Source organism: Podarcis muralis, chromosome 2 (genome assembly GCF_964188315.1).
Source record: "Podarcis muralis chromosome 2, rPodMur119.hap1.1, whole genome shotgun sequence".
Classification (NCBI taxonomy): Eukaryota; Metazoa; Chordata; class Lepidosauria; order Squamata; family Lacertidae; genus Podarcis; species Podarcis muralis.
In genome coordinates, this window is record NC_135656.1 from 122,653,398 (window position 1) to 122,660,064 (window position 6,667).

Here is a 6,667-nt window from a genome sequence, read left to right on the forward strand (position 1 = left end):
ATATCTGCCAGACCTTTCTGCCTGAGACCCATGACATCCTATTTAGTGGATTCAAATGTGATCTTTGGAAGCAAAAAAACAACAACACACACTATCATTTTGATAATTATATGGAGAAGTAGTACCACCTGTGCAAGTTCCTAGACACTTTATGCAGCTCCACCTGCAACTGCAGGGCTGAAGAAAAACATGTTTGCGAAAACTCCAAGATCTGCCCCCAAACTGTGAGATGCAAATGCCAAAGACTGGTGAAAAGTACCAAGATTAAGAGTTGGAAGTTCCCTGAACTATCATACGTGAGCTCTGGCAGAATCCTGTTGGTTTTCTGGTTCTTTTAACAAATTTCCCCCCACTGAGCCAGCTCAGGATAGGGCAACTCTGATGAATTTGAGAGGTGGAAAAGGGAACCGAAATTGCAAGTAAAGACAGAGGTGATTCAGCAGATATTGTTTCATGGGTTTATTATTATTATATGTTTTGTGGTTTCATCCTGTATTTTTATACTGTGAACTGCCCTGAGATCATTGGGTGAAGGACAAATGTAATAAACACCCACCCACCCCACCCACCCCCTGGGTTTCCCAAAAAACTTTCTGTCAGAGAAGTTCCCTCACTGACAAGGGTAGATCAAACAGGCACAGAGGCAGAGGGAAGAGCTGGCCTCCTCCTCAGAGAGGAGGGAGAAGTATGGTTACCAGGTTTTTTTCAATGAATCCGGGGACACTTTTTTTTTTTTTTTAAAGCTGAGTAGCAACAGGGAGTCAGTAGTGGGGATGGTGAGGCAAAATACCCTGGGCCCAAGCACACATGCATATTGTATTTTTTTTTTTAAGTAATTTTTTATTGGATTTTCACACATATATTCCATATTGTAAACATAGAGAGAAAAAAAGAAAAAAAAACAGAAAAAAGCAAAAATGAAAAGTAAAAAGTTCAACCTTTCAAATCATTTTGTAAATCCAACTGGACTTCCTCACATCTTCCGAACCCAGCGTTCTTTGCAATAAAAACATCAGCAATTTGTTACCTTATTTCATACCTTACTGTATCTTTCAGATATTATGTTTCTAAATTCAAAGTGTTATTTCTCCATTACTTGTATCTTAAAATAAACATAATAAAATTATTTCAAATTTCCACCTTATCTTTCTTGTGACTTAATTTCCATTTCACTAAATCAGTTTGCTGAAGCTATAATTTCCAAGTCATGCACATTTTTAGCATTCATACAATTTATAATGTTTCTGCAAATAGTCCTTAAATTTTTCCCAGTCCTCTTCCATTGTCTCTTCTCCCAGATCTCGGATTCAGCCAGTCATTTCAGCCAGTTCCATATAGTCCATCAGTTGCGTCTGCCACTCCTCCATTGTGGGTAAATCTTGTGTCTTCCAATACTTTGCAATAAGAATTCTTGCTGCTGTGGTTGCGTACATAAACAAAGTTCTATCCTTCTTTAACACTTTCTGGCCGACAATGCCCAGAAGAAAGGCCTCTGGTTTCTTAGGAAAGGTATACCTAAATACCTTTTTTAACTCGTTGTAAATCACTTCCCAGAAGGCCTTCACTTTCGGGCATGTCCACCAGAGGTGAAAAAAGGTCCCTTCGGCATCCTTACATTTCCAACATTTATTATCAGACAGGTGATAAATCTTAGCGAGCTTGACTGGGGTCATGTACCACCGGTATATCATTTTCATAATGTTTTCCTTCAAGGCATTACATGCCGTGAATTTCATTCCGGTGGTCCATAACTTTTCCCAGTCCTCAAACATGATGTTATGCCCAATATCCTGTGCCCATTTTATCATAGCCGATTTAACTGTCTCATCTTGTGTGTTCCATTTAAGCAGCAAGTTGTACATTCTCGAAAGTACCTTAGTCTTTGGTTCTAACAGTTCTGTCTCTAATTTCGATTTTTCCACCTGGAACCCTATTTTTTTGTCTAATTTAAAAACCTCTTGGATTTGAGCATAATGTAACCAATCTCGCACCTTGTTTTTTAATTTCTCCAAGCTCTTCAACTTCCAACTGTCTCCAATTTTTTCTATTATCTCCCAATATTTCGGCCAGCTGGCCTCCATATTGAGTCTTTTTCTGGCCTTGGCCTCCATTGGTGATAGCCACCTCGGGGTCTTGCCTTCTAATAAGTCTTTGTATTTTGACCAGACCGCGAAAATTGCTCTTCTGACAATATGGTTTTTGAAAAGCTTATGAATTTTTACCTTGTCGTACCATAGATATGCATGCCAACCAAAAGCATTGTCAAACCCTTCCAGATCCAGGACATCAGTGTTCTCAAGAAGTAGCCAGTCTTTCATCCAGCAGAAGGCTGCAGCTTCATAATACAACCTTAAATCTGGCAGGGCAAACCCCCCTCTTTCCTTTGAATCAGTTAATATTTTAAACTTTATTCGGGGCTTTTTGCCCTGCCACACAAACTTAGAAATATCCTTCTGCCACTTCCCAAAACACTCCACTCTGTCCACGATCTGTAGGGTCTGGAACAAAAATAACATTTTAGGCAATACATTCATTTTTATAGCTGCTATTCGACCCAACAAGGAAAGTTTCAATCTTGACCAAATTTCTAGATCTTTTTTGATTTCTGTCCAACATTTTTCATAGTTATCTTTAAATAAATTCAAATTTCTAGCAGACAAATGAACCCCTAGGTATTTCACTTTTTTAACCACACTTAATTCTGTCTCCTTCTGAAACCCATTTGTTTCTGATGCTGACAAATTTTTTGCCAGGACCTTGGTTTTTTGCTTGTTCATCTTAAATCCCGCCACCCGACCAAACTCATGAATCAATTCTAAAACTCTTTTTGTACTAGATTCTGGCTCCTGTAGTGTTAAGACCAGATCATCTGCAAAAGCTTTCAATTTATATTGTTTCACTCCGACCTGTATTCCCTGCACCAACCGGTCCTCCCTAATCATGTTCAGGAGCACCTCCAGAACTGAGATGAATAAAAGAGGGGATAGGGGGCACCCCTGACGTGTCCCTTTTTCAATTTTGAACTCATCTGTCACCACATTGTTCACTATCAGTTTTGCCTTTTGCTCTGAATAGATTGCTTCTATTCCATTTTCAAACCCCCGTCCCACTCCCATCCCTTCCAGGTTTTTCTTCATAAACATCCAAGAAATGTTGTCAAAGGCCTTCTCCGCGTCGATAAAAATTAACACTGCTCTAGTGTTGATATTTGCTTGTAAAAGTTCCAAAATATCAACAATGTTCCTAGTGTTATCAAACAAATGTCTACCTGGGAGAAAGCCTGCCTGGTCCTTGTGAATTACTTCATTAAGTACTTTTTTAAGTCTACTTGCCAAAATGTCTGCGAAGATTTTGTAATCCACATTTAGGAGTGAGATGGGACGGTAGTTCTTAAGTTGAGTCTTTTCAGTTTCCAATTTAGGAATCAATGTGATGAAAGCTTCTTTCCACGTTTCCGGTGCCTTCTTCCCCTCCATAATCTGATTACAAACCTCCATTAGTGGATGTATCAAGTAGTCTTTTAATGTCTTATAATATTTGGAGGTAAGTCCATCAGGGCCTGGGGATTTGCCCAGTTGCATATTCTGGATGGCACCCTCAATTTCCTGTTGTGTTATTTTACAATTCAGGATTGTTCTCTTCTCTTGAGTTAATTTTGATAGTCCATTAGTTTTTAAAAATTGGTCTATCTCAGTCTCTTCCTGTGGCCCCTGTGTATAAAGTTCTTTAAAATATCTCTGGAAACACTTTCTAATTTCATCCGGTTTCTGAACAATTCTCCCTTCAATCTCGAAATTTGTTACTGTATTTAATTTATGTCTCTTTTTCAACTGCCATGCTAGCAGTTTCCCACATTTATTCGCTGATTCAAATGATCTTTGCTTCATTTGTTTAATTTTCCATTCAATCTCTTGATTTATCAATTTCGAGTATTGTGCTTGATGGAATTTAATTTCTCTCAGCACCTCCTTCGACTTTGGTTTACTTCTCAATTTTTTCTCGCCGTCTCTTATTTTCTCTAAAATTTTATCCTTTTTTTCATTCCACTGTCTTTTCTTAATCGTGTTCTGTTGTATCAGAAACCCTCTCATAACTGCTTTACTTGCGTCCCAGATTGTTCTCTCACACATGCATATTGTATAAAGGTGCAAAGCCCTCCTTTCGCACCCTGCGAAACATAAATGCGCAGAGTTTTTTTTAAAAAAAACCTGGGCAACAGTGCACCACCCACCCGTGACTCCTGAGCCTTCCCTGCCCCATTCTCCCTTTATTTTGACAGATTAGGGGAGGCTCGCCCGTTGCCCAGGAGGGGACAGCCTGGTAGTGCAGTTGGCTCTGGCTGGCTTCAGGAGCTGCTCGCTGCTGTGGTGCAGGAAAAATGGTGGGCGCCATGGCAGTGAGCAACTCCTGAAGCCAGCCAGAGCCAACTGTGTTAACAGGCTGGCTCTGGGCTGCTGAGGCTGCCGCTGCCACGATTCCCAGGGACAGATTTGGAAATCTGGGGACATTCCGTGGACAGAATTTGTCCGGGGACAGATTTGGAAATCCGGGGGTGCCTGGCAACCCTGGAGTAGCAGGAATGTGACCTCTGTACAGAGTGAGGTACAGTGAATTGGAATGCAATTTACAGGCTCCAATGAAGACACAAGAGAAGGGGAGATATGAGGGGTGGAATTGCCCAGAAACAGGAGACTTTCGAAGCTAGCTGAGAAGAGGGGGGCTGGAAGGAGGAAAAGGTGTGGGATTTCTTGTTGGGGCAGGAAAGGGAGAAATTGCCATGTTTCGGCAACTGGATCATCTTTGGAGGATTGATAAAGCTTAGCTCTTACCAGAGCTCCGTGTAATGTAGTAATAAATCTGCATTAATTAATGTTGCGTTCTGAAGGCGAAGGAAAGGATTGGGCCCTGATTAATAAAATACACACGAGGCTTGGCCAGCAAGACTCTGGGAGGAAGTGCCAATAATATAATCTGCCACACCCTGGCCCAGGTCCCTTTTATTAAGAAAAGAACTCTTAACACAGCTATTGTAAGAACCAATCAGATTTCCTCTGAGCATTTCCAAAAATCCCCCACGTGGGACAAAGTCAGATCAGAGAAATCCTTTTAACTACAAAGAAACTATTTCCTACTTGAGCATGCATACGTGGTTAAGCTAAATAAACAGGAACCAAGGAGGAATGCATTTAGGAAACCCAGAGGTCATAGGAAAGAAAGATAGTATTCACCATCTCCTGACTGGGAGTGGCCGCCGGGACCATATAACACCGGTTCTGAGAGACCTGCATTGGCTCCCAGTACGTTTCCGAGCACGATTCAAAGTGTTGGTGCTGACCTTTAAAGCCCTAAACGGCCTCGGTCCTGTATACCTGAAGGAGCGTCTCCACCCCCATCATTCAGCCCGGACACTGAGATCCAGCGCCGAGGGCCTTCTGGCGGTTCCCTCATTGCGAGAAGTGAGGCTACAGGGAACCAGACAGAGGGCCTTCTCGGTAGTGGCGCCCGCCTTGTGGAACGCCCTCCCATTAGATGTCAAAGAGATAAATAATTACCTGATATTCAGAAGACATCTTAAGGCAGCCCTGTTCAGGGAAGTTTTTAATATGTAATGCTGTACTGTTTTTAACACTGATTGGGAGCCGCCCAGAGTGGCTGGGGAAACTCAGCCAGATGGGCGGGGTATAAATAATAAATTATTATTATTATTATTATTGTGAACTCTCTTCCTGGCCTTTAAGATCGACCTAAAGATTAACAAAATCTACATCAAAGCTACTTTCTGTCTTTATGTACTGAGGACGCCCGGTGAAGCAACTGGTCTGTGTTTTAGAATGCTATACATGACTGTCAGGCAGTGAGAAAATGGCAGAGGTGCAGAGGCTTGTGGGATTCGATCAGAATCATGTCAAATGGCTCAAGCCCAGTCAAAGCAATGCGTTCATTGCTGACACAATGGCTTGCTACATTTCCCATAATTCCTCATAGCAATCCCACCTGACCACCACAATTAACTGCTGGAGTCATGTTGTGTGGGGGAGAGACACCGCATCCTGACACTTTCATCAAGGTGCCTCCTGAGTAAGCTTAGTAGCCATGGAATAAGAGAAGAGGTCCTCTTGTGGATCAGGAATGGAAGTTGCAGGAAGCAGAAAATAGTATTAAGTGGATAGTTCCTCCAAATGGGGGGCTGTGGTGCCAGATGTTCTTGACCAAAAGCTCGCAAGAACAATCTGGCCACATCGTTTTGCACCAACGAGATTCTGGACCAGACCCAAGGGCAGCCCCAGAAAGAGTGCATTGCAGCAGTCCAGCTCCACGTTTTCCAGTGCTCCAGTGGTCAGGCTATTCCTGTTCACAAACAGCCCTAGAGGACACGTGGGTCTCTAGTGACAAAGGCGTATCCAAGAGTACCCCCAAACTATGCATTTGCTACATAGGCTTAGGATCCAAGGCCATTTCTGTTCTCATCCTGAAGCAAAATTCTTAACACGAGGTAATATTTCTGGGTTAGCGGCTCCTCCTGGGCGCCTGCCTTGGAGGAGGAGAGAGCGGGGCTCCGCTTGTGCTCGGCTTGCCAAGGGTTAAAAGGCACAGAGCTGGGTTTCTAGAGAGGAGAGGAAGTGGAAGCGTGAGGGGGGGCAAGGTCCTCCCGAGCAAAGCCCCTCCC